The sequence below is a fragment of the Chiloscyllium plagiosum genome, unplaced genomic scaffold (genome assembly GCF_037043375.1).
Source record: "Chiloscyllium plagiosum isolate Xiang-an unplaced genomic scaffold, Cpla_swu_hap1 HiC_scaffold_14, whole genome shotgun sequence".
NCBI classification, from domain to species: domain Eukaryota; kingdom Metazoa; phylum Chordata; class Chondrichthyes; order Orectolobiformes; family Hemiscylliidae; genus Chiloscyllium; species Chiloscyllium plagiosum.
This window is the reverse complement of record NW_028270152.1, coordinates 58,048,273-58,060,935: the sequence shown is the minus strand read 5'-3', so window position 1 is coordinate 58,060,935 and position 12,663 is coordinate 58,048,273. Positions and strand designations below refer to the sequence as shown.

At 42.7% G+C, this 12,663-nt stretch overlaps 1 protein-coding gene across 8 annotated transcripts in view; it reads left to right on the top strand.

The window, feature by feature from the left end:
* LOC122559093 (contactin-4-like) overlaps window positions 1-12,663 on the top strand; it is a 2,514,776-nt gene that overhangs the window by 381,019 nt on the left and 2,121,094 nt on the right. Inside the window, exon 1 of one of the 8 annotated variants that reach the window (XM_087994464.1) lies at window positions 6,321-6,647. The exons of the other annotated variants lie outside the window; for them this stretch is intronic. The gene's annotated coding sequence lies outside the window, so the exon portion shown is untranslated. Of the gene's footprint in view, window positions 1-6,320; window positions 6,648-12,663 lie in introns of those variants that run through there. 8 annotated transcript variants of the gene reach the window in all.

The following is a 12,663-nucleotide window of genomic DNA, read 5'->3' as shown; positions in this document are numbered from 1 at the left end:
GGACTGTTCCAGGTATTCTGTGAAGAGGCAGGCATAGCTGGGACATATGCATGTGTCCATGGCTACCCCTTTGGTCTGAAGGAAGTGGGAGGATTCGCAGGTGAAGTTGTTGAGGGTGAGGACTGGTTTAGCCAATTGAATGAGTGTGTCAGTGGAAGAGTACTGGTTGGGCCAGTGGGAGAGGAAGAAACATAAGGCTTAGAGGCCTTTACCATGGTGCATGACTTGTACAGGGACCGGATGTCGATGGTGAAGATGAGGTGTTGGGGACTGGGGAAACAAAAGTCATGGAGGAGGTGGAGGGCATGGGTGATGTTCCCAAATATCTGTGGGGAATTCCTGATGAAGGGGAACAAGGTGGTATCAAGATATGAGGAGATACGTTTGATTGAGCAGCAGGCAGAGACAATGGGTTGACTGGTTTGTGGATTTTAAGTAAGAGGTAGAACTGGTTGGTGTGGTTTTCTTGGACTAGTAGGTTGGAGGCTGTTAGTGGGAGATCGGCTGAAATGATGAGGTGGTGGATGGTCTGGGAGATGATGGTTTAGTGATGGGAGGTGAGATTGTGGTTGAGGGGGCAATAGGAGGAGGTGTCTGTGAGTTGACACCTGGCTTCAGTCATGTAGAGATCGGTGCGCCAAACTACCACTGCGGCTATCCTTATCCGTTGGTTTAATGGTGAGATTGGGGTTGGAGTGGGAGGAGTAGAGGACTGCGCGTTGCAAGGATGGGAGGTTGGAGTGAGTGAGATGGGTGAACATGTTGTGGTGGTCAATGTCATGGCGGTAGTTAGAAATGAAGAGATAGAGGGAAGATAATAGACCATCATTGAGAGTCCACATGGATGGGGTGTGTTGGAGGCAGGAGGAGGGGTCCTCAGAGGGTGGGTAGGAATCCTGATGGAAAAAATAAGTATGGAGGTGGCAGAAGAAAAATTTGAAGTCACAATGTGTATGGAATTTGTTGATCCGGGAGCATAGTGGGATGAAGGTGAGACCTTTACTGAGGTCAGATCGTTCATCCTCAGTGAGGGGGAGGTCTGGAGAGATGGAAAAGACGCGGTAAGCCTGGGGACTATAATCTGGTGTAGAGTAGGAGTTGGGGGCGGAGACTGTCTCTGGAGTGGGTGTGGTCATGGTATCGTGGGTGATGTCACCAAAGGAAGTGATGCTCACCCTGGTGGAGGGGAGGGGGTGGTGTCAGGGGTGTGTAAGCAGTACATTCGGTGGCATCTGCGGGGTAGAAGTGACGTCCCATGTGATACTCGTGGTGTCTTTGGCAGCAGTACTTCCATCAGTGGTGTTCCAATGAGTGACGTTGCTGAGGGCGGAAGTGGCTAACGTAGCAGCCATCGCTGGGCCAAAAGTGACGCGACAGGCAGCCTTTGCGGTGGTTTTGGCCACGATCGAGGAAGCGGTGGTCTTGGCAACAATCTAAAGGATGTCCCTTATCAAAACTATCTGTGTGGAACCAGTGACTACATTTTTGCTTCTTAGTAAGATCCTATTGTGTGGCTTTTTTCTGAGATGTTTATTACGAATATAAAGGCCATAATTCAGCTAACGATCTTCTTTAGCCATTTTATGCCAACTATAAACCATAGGCACCAAGTTTATGTTAATTAAGAATGTGGGCAGCCCTCACATTTATAATGGGAAGTGAAGTATTACAGTTTCAATCACGAGGGCAATGTTAAAGTGGCTGATATAAACTTTCAAAATAACAGTAGTCTCCATTTTTAAATTTATTCATCAGAGTTGTCTTTTGTTTTCGCCTGAACACTGGTCATTTATCTCAATATCCTGTTTTTATAGAATCATAAATCCATCGAGTCATAGGCATGGAAATAGACCCTTCAGTCCAACCAGTCCATGCTGTCCGTGTCCCAAACAAAATGAGTCCCACTTGCCTGGATTTGGCCCCATATCCTTCCAAACCTTTCCTATTCATGAACTAATCCAAATGTCTTTTAAACCTTGCAACTGTATCTGTATCCATCACATCCTCAGACAGTTCATTGTACACTCGAACCACTCCCTGTGTCTCACCTTAAAAATATGTCCCCTAGTTTTGAGCCCCCCCACCAGAGGGAAAAGACCCTTGTCATTCACCTTATCTCTGCCCCTCATGATTTTATAAGCCTCAATAGGATAGCCCTCAACCTCCTGCACCCCAGCGAAAACAAATTCAAGCCTTTCCAGCCTATTTTTATATCTTAAGCCCTTCATTCCCAGAAACATCCTGGTAAACCTTTTCTTAGCCCTCTCCAGTTTAATTATATCCTTCCTACAATAGAGTGACCAGAGCCAGTACTCCAGAAGAGGACTCACCAACATCCTGTACAACCTCAGCATGACGTTTCAAATTCTATACTCAAAGGTCTGAGCAATGGAGGCAAGGGGGAACCCTAGTGCTTCTAATTCTTTCTTGAAATCACACAATGCTTTGGCCTTGTCTGCTTTTTCTATGGTAGTGAATTCCATAATCTCACCACTCTCTGGGTGAAGAAATTTCTCCTCATCTCAGTCCTAAATGGTTTACCTCATTTACTTCAAAAAGGAATTGAAAGATGAAACGGTTTAGAAGTATTTAAGGGGATCCTCACCTTTGTCAATGTAAGTCTCGAAGTATTCATGTCAGTTTGATTTTGAGCTAGCCTTTTGACTGATTGGGCAAGCATTTTTCTGTTTTGTACAATGTGCTGATGAAGATTAAGGACTATAAGTATGTAAGTTAACTCGCTGAGGCTGAAGGTTTGTTTTCAGATGTTTTGTCACCATACGAGGTAACATCTTCAGTGAGTCTCTGGTGAAGCACTGGTGATATGTCCTGCTTCTCTATTTATAGTTAAGTCTTAGTTTCTTAAGGTGGGTGATGTCATTTCTGGTTCTTTTTTCAAGGGAAGGTAGATAGGGTCTAAGTCGATGTGTTTATTGATGGAGTCCTGGTTCGAATGACATGCCTCTAAGAATTCTCATGTGTATCCTTGTTTCACCTCTCCCAGGATGTGTGTGTTTATTAGTCGCTGTTGAAGTGTGTTGGTAGGTTTGTCGGTTACCATGATGCCAAGGGGTCTGAGGAGTCTGGAAGTCATTTCTGATATGTCTTTAGAACATAGAATAATACAGCGCAGAACAGGCCCTTCAGCCCTCGAGGTTGCGCCGACCTGAGAACTATTCTCAGCACGTCCTCCTACACTATCCAAAAATCATCCATGTGCTTATCTTAGGATTGTTTAAATCTCTCTAATGTGGCTGAGTTACTACATTAGCAGGTAGTGCATTCCACACCCTTACCACTCTCTGTGTAAAGAACCTGCCTCTGACATCTGTCTTAAAGCTATCACCCCTCAATTTGTAGTTAGGCCCCCTAGTACATGCTGATGTCATCATCCTAGGAAAAAGACTTTCACTGTCTACCCTATCTAATCCTCTGAACATCTTGTATGTCTCTATCAAATCCCCTCTTAGCCTTCTTCTAGCCAATGAGAACAGGTTCAAGTCTCTTAGCCTTTCCTCATAAGACCTTCCCTCCAGACCAGGCCGCATCCTGGTAATTCTCCTCTGCACCTTTTCCAATGCTTCCACATCCTTCCCAAAATATGGGGACCAGAACTATACACAATATTCCGAGTGTGGCCGCATCAGCGTTTTGTATAGTTGCAGCATGATATTGCGTCTCCAGAACTCAATCCCTCTATGAATGAAAACTAACACACCGTATGCCTTCTTAACAGCACTATCCACTTGGGTGGCAACTTTCAGGGATCTATATACATGGACTCCGAGATCCCTCTGCACATCCACACTACCAAGAATCTTTCCATTGATCCAGTACTCTGCCTTCCTGTTATTCTTTCGAAAGTGCATCACTTCACATTTAGTTGCATTGAACTCCATTTGCCACCTCTCAGCCCAATTCTGCAATTTATCCAAGCCCCCCTGCAACCTGTAACATTCTTCCACACTGTCCACTACTCCACTGACTTTAATGTCATCTGCAAATTTACTAATCCATCCACCTATGCTTGTGTCTAAGTCATTTATAAAAATGACAAACAGCAGTGATCCCAAAGCAGACCCTTGTGGCACACCACTAGTAACTGGACTCCAGGCTGAATATTTTCCATCAACCACCACTTCTTTCAGAAAGCCAGTTTCTAATCCAAACTGCTAAATCACCCTCAATTCCATCCTCTGCATTCTCTCCAAAAACCTACCATGTGGAACCTTATCAAAGGCTTTATTGAAGTCCATGTATACCACGTCAACTGCCCTACCCTCATCTACATGCTTGGTCACCTTCTCAAAAACTCAATGAGGTTTGTGAGACACGACCTGCCCTTGACGAAACCATGTTGACTATCTGAAATCAAATTGTTGCTTGCTAGATGATTATAAATCTTATCTCTTATAATCCTTTCCAAAACTTTTCCTGTAACAGTAGTAAGGCTCACTGGTCTATAATTACCTGGGTCATTTCTGCTGCCCTTCTTGAACAAGGGCACAACATTTGCAATCCTCCAGTCCTCAGGTACTAAACCTGTAGACAATGACGACTCAAATATCAAAGCCAAAGGCTCTGCTATCTCCTCCCTAGCTTCCCAGAGAATCCTCGGATAAATCCCAACTGGCCCAGGGGACTTGTCTACTTTCACTCCTTCTAGAATTGATAACACCTGCGCGTAACTAACTTCAATCCTTTCTAGTCTAATATCTCATATCTCATTCTTCTCCTCTACAATATTCTCCTTTTCCTGAGTGAAAACCAATGAGAAATGTTCGTTTCGCACCTCTCTGATCTCCACAGGGTCCACATTCAACTTCTCACTTCTGTCTTTGATTGGCCCTATTCCTACCCTAATCATCCTTTTATTCCTCACATACCTATAGAAAGCTTTAGGGTTCTCCTTTATTCTATTTGCTAAAGACTGCTCGTGTCCTCTCTTTGCACTTCTTAACTCTCTCTTTAAATCCTTCCTAGCTGATCGGTAACTCTTTGATGTAAGGTAATGTGGCTCTAGTTTTTGGTTGCATTGTGTCTGCGTGTTTGGGTTTGTTTCTGAGGAATTGGCGGATTGTGTTTATTGGATGCCCGTTTTGCTTGAAAATGTATAGATATTTTTCTTCTGCTTTTTGCAGTTCTTGGGTGCTGCAGTGTGATGTAGCTCATTGAAATAATGTCTTGATGCAGCTCCATTTGTGGGTGTTGGGATGATTGCTTCTGAAGTTAAGTATTTGGTCCATGTGTGTTGTTTTTGTGTAGATGCTGGTTTGAAGCTCTTCGTTAACTGTACGTTCAACTGTCACGTCTAGGAATGGGAGTCTGTAGTCATTCTCCGCTTTTGTAAATATTATGCCTGTTAGGATATTGTAATGGTGTTGTATGTTTCCTCTAATGTGTTCCCTTTTGTGATGACAAAGGTGTCACTGATGTAGTGGACCACCTTAAGAAACCAAGATTTATAAGTCGAAAGGCAGGAAATAACCACCTTCACCGGAGACTCTCACAGATGATGTTACCTCGCATGGTGACAAAAAATGTGAAAACAAATGGCACGGTGGCACAGTGGTTAGCACTGCTGCCTCACAGCGCCAGAGACCCAGGTTCAATTCCCGCCTCAGGCGACTGACTGTGTGGAGTTGGCACGTTCTCCCCATGTCTGCGTGGGTTTCCTCCGGGTGCTCCGGTTTCCTCCCACAGTCCAAAGATGTGCAGTTCAGGTGAATTGGCCATGCTAAATTGCCCGTAGTGTTAGGTAAGGGGTATGGGTGGGTTACGCTTCGGCGGGTCGGTGTGGACTTGTTGGGCCGAAGGGCCTGTTTCCCCACTGTAATGTGATCTAAAAAGAAAACCCTCCAGCTCAGCGAGCTAACTTACATACTTATTGTCAACTTGAGCAACAAATCTTCTCAAAAAGCATTAAGGACTGTTTCACTGAATGTATTTGTTCTGAATTACTGAATGTAAGGGAATGTTACTGGACTGTCAATTTGGGTTTCCAAATTGGGGTGGTGGCAGAGTGGCAGCAAAGACTTCCATTGATTGCGATGAAAGGATGCAGGTGGCCTTGCAGGATGTAAAGTTTAAAGTATTTACATTTCAATAGCGTGTCAATCATATCTCTACACCTCTCTTTGCTGTGAGATTTGGAGCTCAGTACTGGATTGCTAGTGCCAGTGAAAGTCTCTGTGGCTCTAAATCTTTTTAAACTGCTCCAATGACCTCACCGTTATGATTATGTTTACTCTACACACAGCCATCTGGCAAGTCACTGACACTCTGTTTGTGTGGTATTAGCAGCTCATTACCTTCACACGAAGACTGACGAGCAAGAAGAAATCATTTTCTGCATGTTCCACAACTTGCCATCCAAATAGCACTTTCTAGGAGATACTGTGGGAGGAAGAAGTGAAATGGGAAGATAAAACAAGTGGATGTGGAGCCAGCCCATCAGTGCAGTGAACTGTCAGAGTTGATTGGAAGCAAATGAGAAGAGAGTAATCTGAAGAATTCCTCTCCTGTCGACAGTGTCAGTGCTCTCTCTTTCAATTAAGCCCAGTCTTGGCGTTCACCACATCAGCTACCTTCAACCTGTGCCGTTTTGTGGATGTTCCAATTCACTCAACAAGATTATGAAGTCAAAGGTATACCACAGCTTCTGTTTGTGTCTGTCAGCATGCAGAATTTTCACTGAAATTTTCCTGTTGCCAAAGACTTGAAAAGATCTAGGTTGCCTTTAAATGGATTCCATATTCTACGAAATTAACAGCCCCAGTTAGGTTCAGTTGAATAGCACTGGTTCATAATCTTAAATTAATGAGGTGCATGAATTTAATGCTATATTTGTTAAATGCTCTAAACATTGCACCCATTAATTTGTTTGCAACAATATATTACATACATAAATGTATTTTATAAAATCCTTTAGAACATGCATTAATCTTGCAACATTAAAACAACACTGTTTACAAGATTAGCTGTGAAAATACTATGTTTTCAAAGTTGTTTCATAAGCTTGACTGGTGCAATAACATCCGTTGCACTACATTACGTGATAGCTTATAGTTTGTACATTACATTAGTTCACCTAAACGTGACAAGCTGTTTTCAGGGGTTTAAACATTTAAATATTTTGTTTTTGAGATATGTTCCTCATTGCACATAAATGTTTCAAGTTTTGCATGTGGTAAGCTAGTGACGGTTTCTCTTTGCCAATGATCTTACTATTTTTTTGAAAAATACTTTATATGTCAATGGCTCTCAAGACTGGTAAATGTAGTATTTAAAACACTTGAACTTGCTGTTTTAAGTCAAATGGAGCTGCAGGAGATAGAGGAGATGCTAAACAAGTATTTTGCATCAGTGTTTACTGTGGAAAAGTACATGGAAGATATAGAATGTAAGGAAATAATGGTGAAATCTTGAAAAATGTCCATATTATAGAGGAGGAAGTGCTGGATGTCTTGAAATGCATAAAAGTGGATAAATCCCCAGGACCTGATCAGGCGTATCCTAATAAATTGCTGTGCCTCTTGCTGAGATATTTGTATCATCGATACTCACAGGTTACCTCAGATTACAACGGGATCTTGATCAGATGGGCCAATGGGCTGAGGAGTGGCAGGTGGAGTTTAATTTAGATAAATGCGAGGTGCTGCATTTTGAGAAAGGACATCTTAACAGGACTTACACACTTAATGGCAAGGTCCTAGGGAGTGTTGCTGAACAAAGAGACCTTGGAGGAGCATCAGAGCTCCTTGAAAGTGGAGTCGCAGGTAGATAGGATAGTGAAGAAGGTATTTAGTATGCTTTCCTTTATTGGTCAGAGGATTGAGTACAGGAGTTGGGGGTCATGTTGCGACTGTACAGAACATTGGTTCAGCTGCTTTTGGAAAATTGCGTGCAATTCTGGTCTCTTTCCTATTGGAAGGATGTTGTGAAACTTGAAAGGGTTCAGAAAAGATTTACAAGGACGTTGCCAGGGTTGGAGGATTTGAGCTATAGGGAGAGGTTGAATAGTCGAGGACTGTTTTCCCTGGAGCATTGGATGCTGAGGGGTGACCTTGTGGAGGTTTATAAAATCATGAGGGGCATGAATAGGATCAGTCGACAAAGTCTTTTCCCTGGGGTGGGAGATTCCAGAACTAGAGGGCATAGATTTAGGGTGTGAGGGGAAAGATATAAAAGAGACCTAAGGGGTGCTGACAGAGGAGGCCAGATTGGGTTGGGAAAACTGGTCAGTATGGACAAGTTGGGTTGAAGGGTCTGTTTCCGTGCTGTACATCCTGAGGACTCTATGACCTATGTATAATGCATGTACGTGAGGAACATTGCAAATGAATAGATAATTTGGCCTTTCCTGATAGCTCAAGCTTTAAATCTCAGCAACAGAAAAGAATTTGATTTATGTTGCTGCTTAAGGACTTTCTTTCTGCCAGCATTGTAATTTTTTTTCTCAGTCTTGTCCCATCAGTTTGCTCTGCTCCATATATATTTGTCAGTCACAACAATTTCTATTGGGGATTCCAGATCCTCTTGATCAAAGGAAGTTTCAGTTATGAAACCAAATACTATGTTCTACCAATTAGGTGCATTCAGCCCCTCGAGCCTGCTCCATCATTTAATAAGATCATGACTAATCTGATGGTAACCTTTCTGCACATTCCTACCTGTCCCTGATATCCTTTCACCCCCTCACTTAAAAAGCATCTATCCACTTCTGCTTAAAAATATTCAAGAAGTGGATGGATTTTCAGGAAGAGAGTTCTGAAACCCTCTATTATTAGAAAAAAACACAGTCAGACTTCACCACCTAAAATATATCTCCCACCCCACTCCTATCTGCATTCCAGAGGGACTGTTCCCTCTGCAACTCCCTTGTTAGGTCACACTCCCCCACCAACCCTCTTTCCACACCTGGCACCTTCCCTTGCTGCTGTAAGAGTTGCAAACCTGCGTGCACACCTCCCCCCCTCACCTCCATTCCAAATCCGGCAGAGACTTACTTGCATTTCCTCGATACTGCATTGGTTGCTCTTGATGTGGTGTCCTCGACATCAAAGAGACCGAGGGCAAACTTGTGCAATGGTTCAGGGAACATCTCTGGTCTTTACGCACCAACCAACCCCACCTTCCTGTAGCCATCCATTTCAATTCCCCCTCCCACTCCCTCCATGACCTGTCCTATCTGTCCATCTTCCTTCTCACCTATCCACTCCACACTTCCCACCAACCTATCACAATCAACTGCTACCTTCGCTCACATATCAACATCCCAATACCTTTCTCCTAGCCCCACCTCTCATTTATTTCTCAGGCCCCTCCCCCTCCCCAGTCCTGATGAAGGGTTGTGCCCGAAACTTTGACTCTCTTGCTCCTCCGATGTTGCCGAGCCTGCTGTGCTTTTTCCAGTGCCACACTTTATCGAAAAAAAATCATGTCATCTCTGTTTTAAATGAGTGTCCCCTTTTGTTTTAAGCAGCAACCCATTTCTCTAGATTCTCTCAGAAAAGGAAATATCCTCTTCACATGTACCCAATTAAGACCCCTCAGAATTTTGTATGTTTCAATAAAGTTGCCATAATAATTTCCTAAAGTCTCGCTGGTCCAAGCCTCACCTGACTCGCTTTTCTTCATAAGTCAGCTTCCTCTAAGGTATTTGATAGGACTTCTCCAAAGCATTTTTACCCTTCCTCCACATGAGGTTACCAATACTATGCATTTTTTAAAATATTCATTTGTGGAACTTGGGCGTCACTGGCTGCCCAGCATTGATAACCCCCATCCCTATTTGCCCTTGAGAAGGTGGTGGTGAGCTGTCTTCTTGAATTGTTGTAGTCCACTTGCTGTGGGTTGATCCACAATACCAGTTAGGAGGGAATTCCAGGATTTTGACCCAGTGACTGTGAAGGAATGAGGATATATTTCCAAGTCAGGGTGGTGAGTTGCTTGGAGGGGAACTTGCTGGTGGTAGTGTTTCCCAAGTACCTGCTGCCCTTGTCCTTCTAGGTGGAAATGGTCGTGGGTTTGGAAGGTGCGTCGAAGGATCTTTGGTGAATTTCGGAAGTGCATCTTGTAGATGGTACATACTGCTGCTACTGAGCGCCGGTGGTGGGGGATTGAATGCCTGTAGATATAATGCCAATCAAGTGGGTTGTTTTGTCCTGGATGGTGTCAAGCTTCTTGAGTATTGTTGGAACTGCACCCATCCAGGCAAGTTGGGAGTATTTCATCACACTCGTGTCTTGTGTCTTGTAGATGGTGGATAGATTTTGAGGTGTCAGGAGGTGAGTTAGTCGCCACATTATCCCTAGTTTCTGACCTGTGTTCCTCAGCATTCCAGATATGCTCTCATGACTGCCTTGTAAAATTGAATTGCAGCATTCCTATGTTTGTGTTAAATTCCTCTTGTAATAATCAATAACATCCTATTAATTTTCCTAATTACTTGCTATACCAGAATCTTAAGCTTTGATGATTGAAGCATGAGGACGCCCAGATCTCTGCCTCATGGAGATTCGTAATCTTTGTCACTATTTGGAAAACAAATTTCTTTTTTATGCTTCCCTGAAAGGAAAATTTCACATCTCAACTTGCAAAAATGGGGGAGGCAATGGCTCAGTGGTATTATCACATGGACTTTTAATCCAGGGGACCCAGGTTTGAATCCTGTCATGGCCGATAGTGGAATATGAATTCAATAAATATCTGGAATTAAGAGTCTTATGATGCCAATAAGTACACTGTCAATTGTCAGAAAAACCCATCTGGTTCATTAATCCCTTTTAAGCAAGGAAACTGCCATCCTTACCTGGTCTGGCCTACATGTGACAGCAGTGTGGTTGACTGTTAACTGTCGTCTGGGCAATTAGGGATGGGCAATAAATGGAAGCCTAGCCAGCAATGCCCACATCCTCGAAATGAATGAATTAAAAAACAGAATACAATTGCTTCATCTCTGTTAACTTAGTGGGAGATTTATTGCAAATTTATTTTCTTAAGTTACTTTGACTATTTTTCATTTTGTTTTATTACTCCTGTGAAACTATCAAGTGAAGGAAGAGCACCACTGGTGAGAAAGGGACACTGTTGTTCTCTTTGAATATGATGATTTTTAAATTTTTTGATGGATAAATGCAATGAGAATATAGATCAGTCATGATCAAATGGGAGGCTGAATGGCCTGCTTCTTGTGTTACTGTGTTTCTAACACAGAATATTGACAAGGGATATCTCCAGCACTTTTTTTTTCAGTTCAGATGCCAGCATCTGCAGGAATTTGCTCCCATACTCTAAAAGGAGTCTTGGATCCGTGTGGCATGTTAGTGTAGTTTGTACTCTTGTCTCGTCTCTTAGAGAAAATCTGCATGGAAGTTTTGACAGAAACAATATAGGCAGGTAGCACTGGATCAGGTCTGAAATTGCAGAGAAGAATTTGTGCAAACCCTATGACACTTTTAACAGGCTCTCATAAATCAAACTTTTAACCACATGCCTCAAGGTCAGAGATTTGTAGCTGTCTGCTTCAAATAATGGTTGCTTGTAACCTGCCCATTATTAATCATGACATATTTTGAGTCCCATATATCCCCTATCATCAAATATACCGTTACCCAGGACAACAACATGAATATTCTCTCAGCACAAAGTATTAAAGCTCTGTTAATTTCTTCACATATGTTCTTATAAATGTTTAATGCATTTGGCCCTCCTTAATCAGGTTATTCTTAAGATTTTCATTGCACAGTCATCTTGTTGATTGTTCATGGGTTCAGAACATATGACTAGATTTTATATAATCGCTTTCTACACCTGCTGTGTGCACTTTGGTTTGTATGCATGGCTGCTATATTACCACTGCTTGTGTTTGTCACCATGCATCATTCTTGTGCAGAGTGCAAAGTGAAAAAACAAAATGCTGGAAATACTGAACCAGTCAGACAGCAACTGGGGAAATAAATGGTTCTATTTTGGGTCAATATGACCTTTCATCAGATCCTGAAGTATTTACTTCATTTCTCTCCAAAGATGTTGCCTGACCTGCTGACTATTTCCAACACTTATTGCTTGTATTTCACATTTCTGCAGTATTTTCCAGCATGCTGTTTTCTTAGATGCAATGTCTGTTGTTGCATCACTTTCGATTAAAATGAGTTTGCAAAGATTTAAATAAAAACCTAAAGGACTGCGGAGGATGGAAACCGGAAACAAGAATAGGAATTGCTGGAAAAGTTCAGCAAGTCCAGCATAATCTGTGGAGAGAAATCAAATTTAATGTTTCAGGTCCAGTGACCCTACCTCTGAACTGACAGTAGTTTGGAAAAAAGTTGTTTTTTTCTGCAGAAGATAGGGTGGGGGGAGGAGGTAAGGAGTAAACAATAGGTTGGGGAATTGACCCCAAAGAGCTGTTAATGGGGACGATTAGTGGTGAATAATGGGTTGTGTGTAATAGCAGACCATGTGATAACAAGACCTGGTATGTGGGGTTTGGGATAACAGCATGGGAGAAAGTGCTTCAAGCCCTAAAATTGTTGAATTTGATATTGAGTCCAGAAGGCTATAGAGTTCCCAAACAGAAAGTGAGGTGTTGTTCTTCCAGCTGATACTGCGTTTTCCTAGGGTAATGCTGCAAGTATGAGATAGAAGTGTTGGACAGGGGTC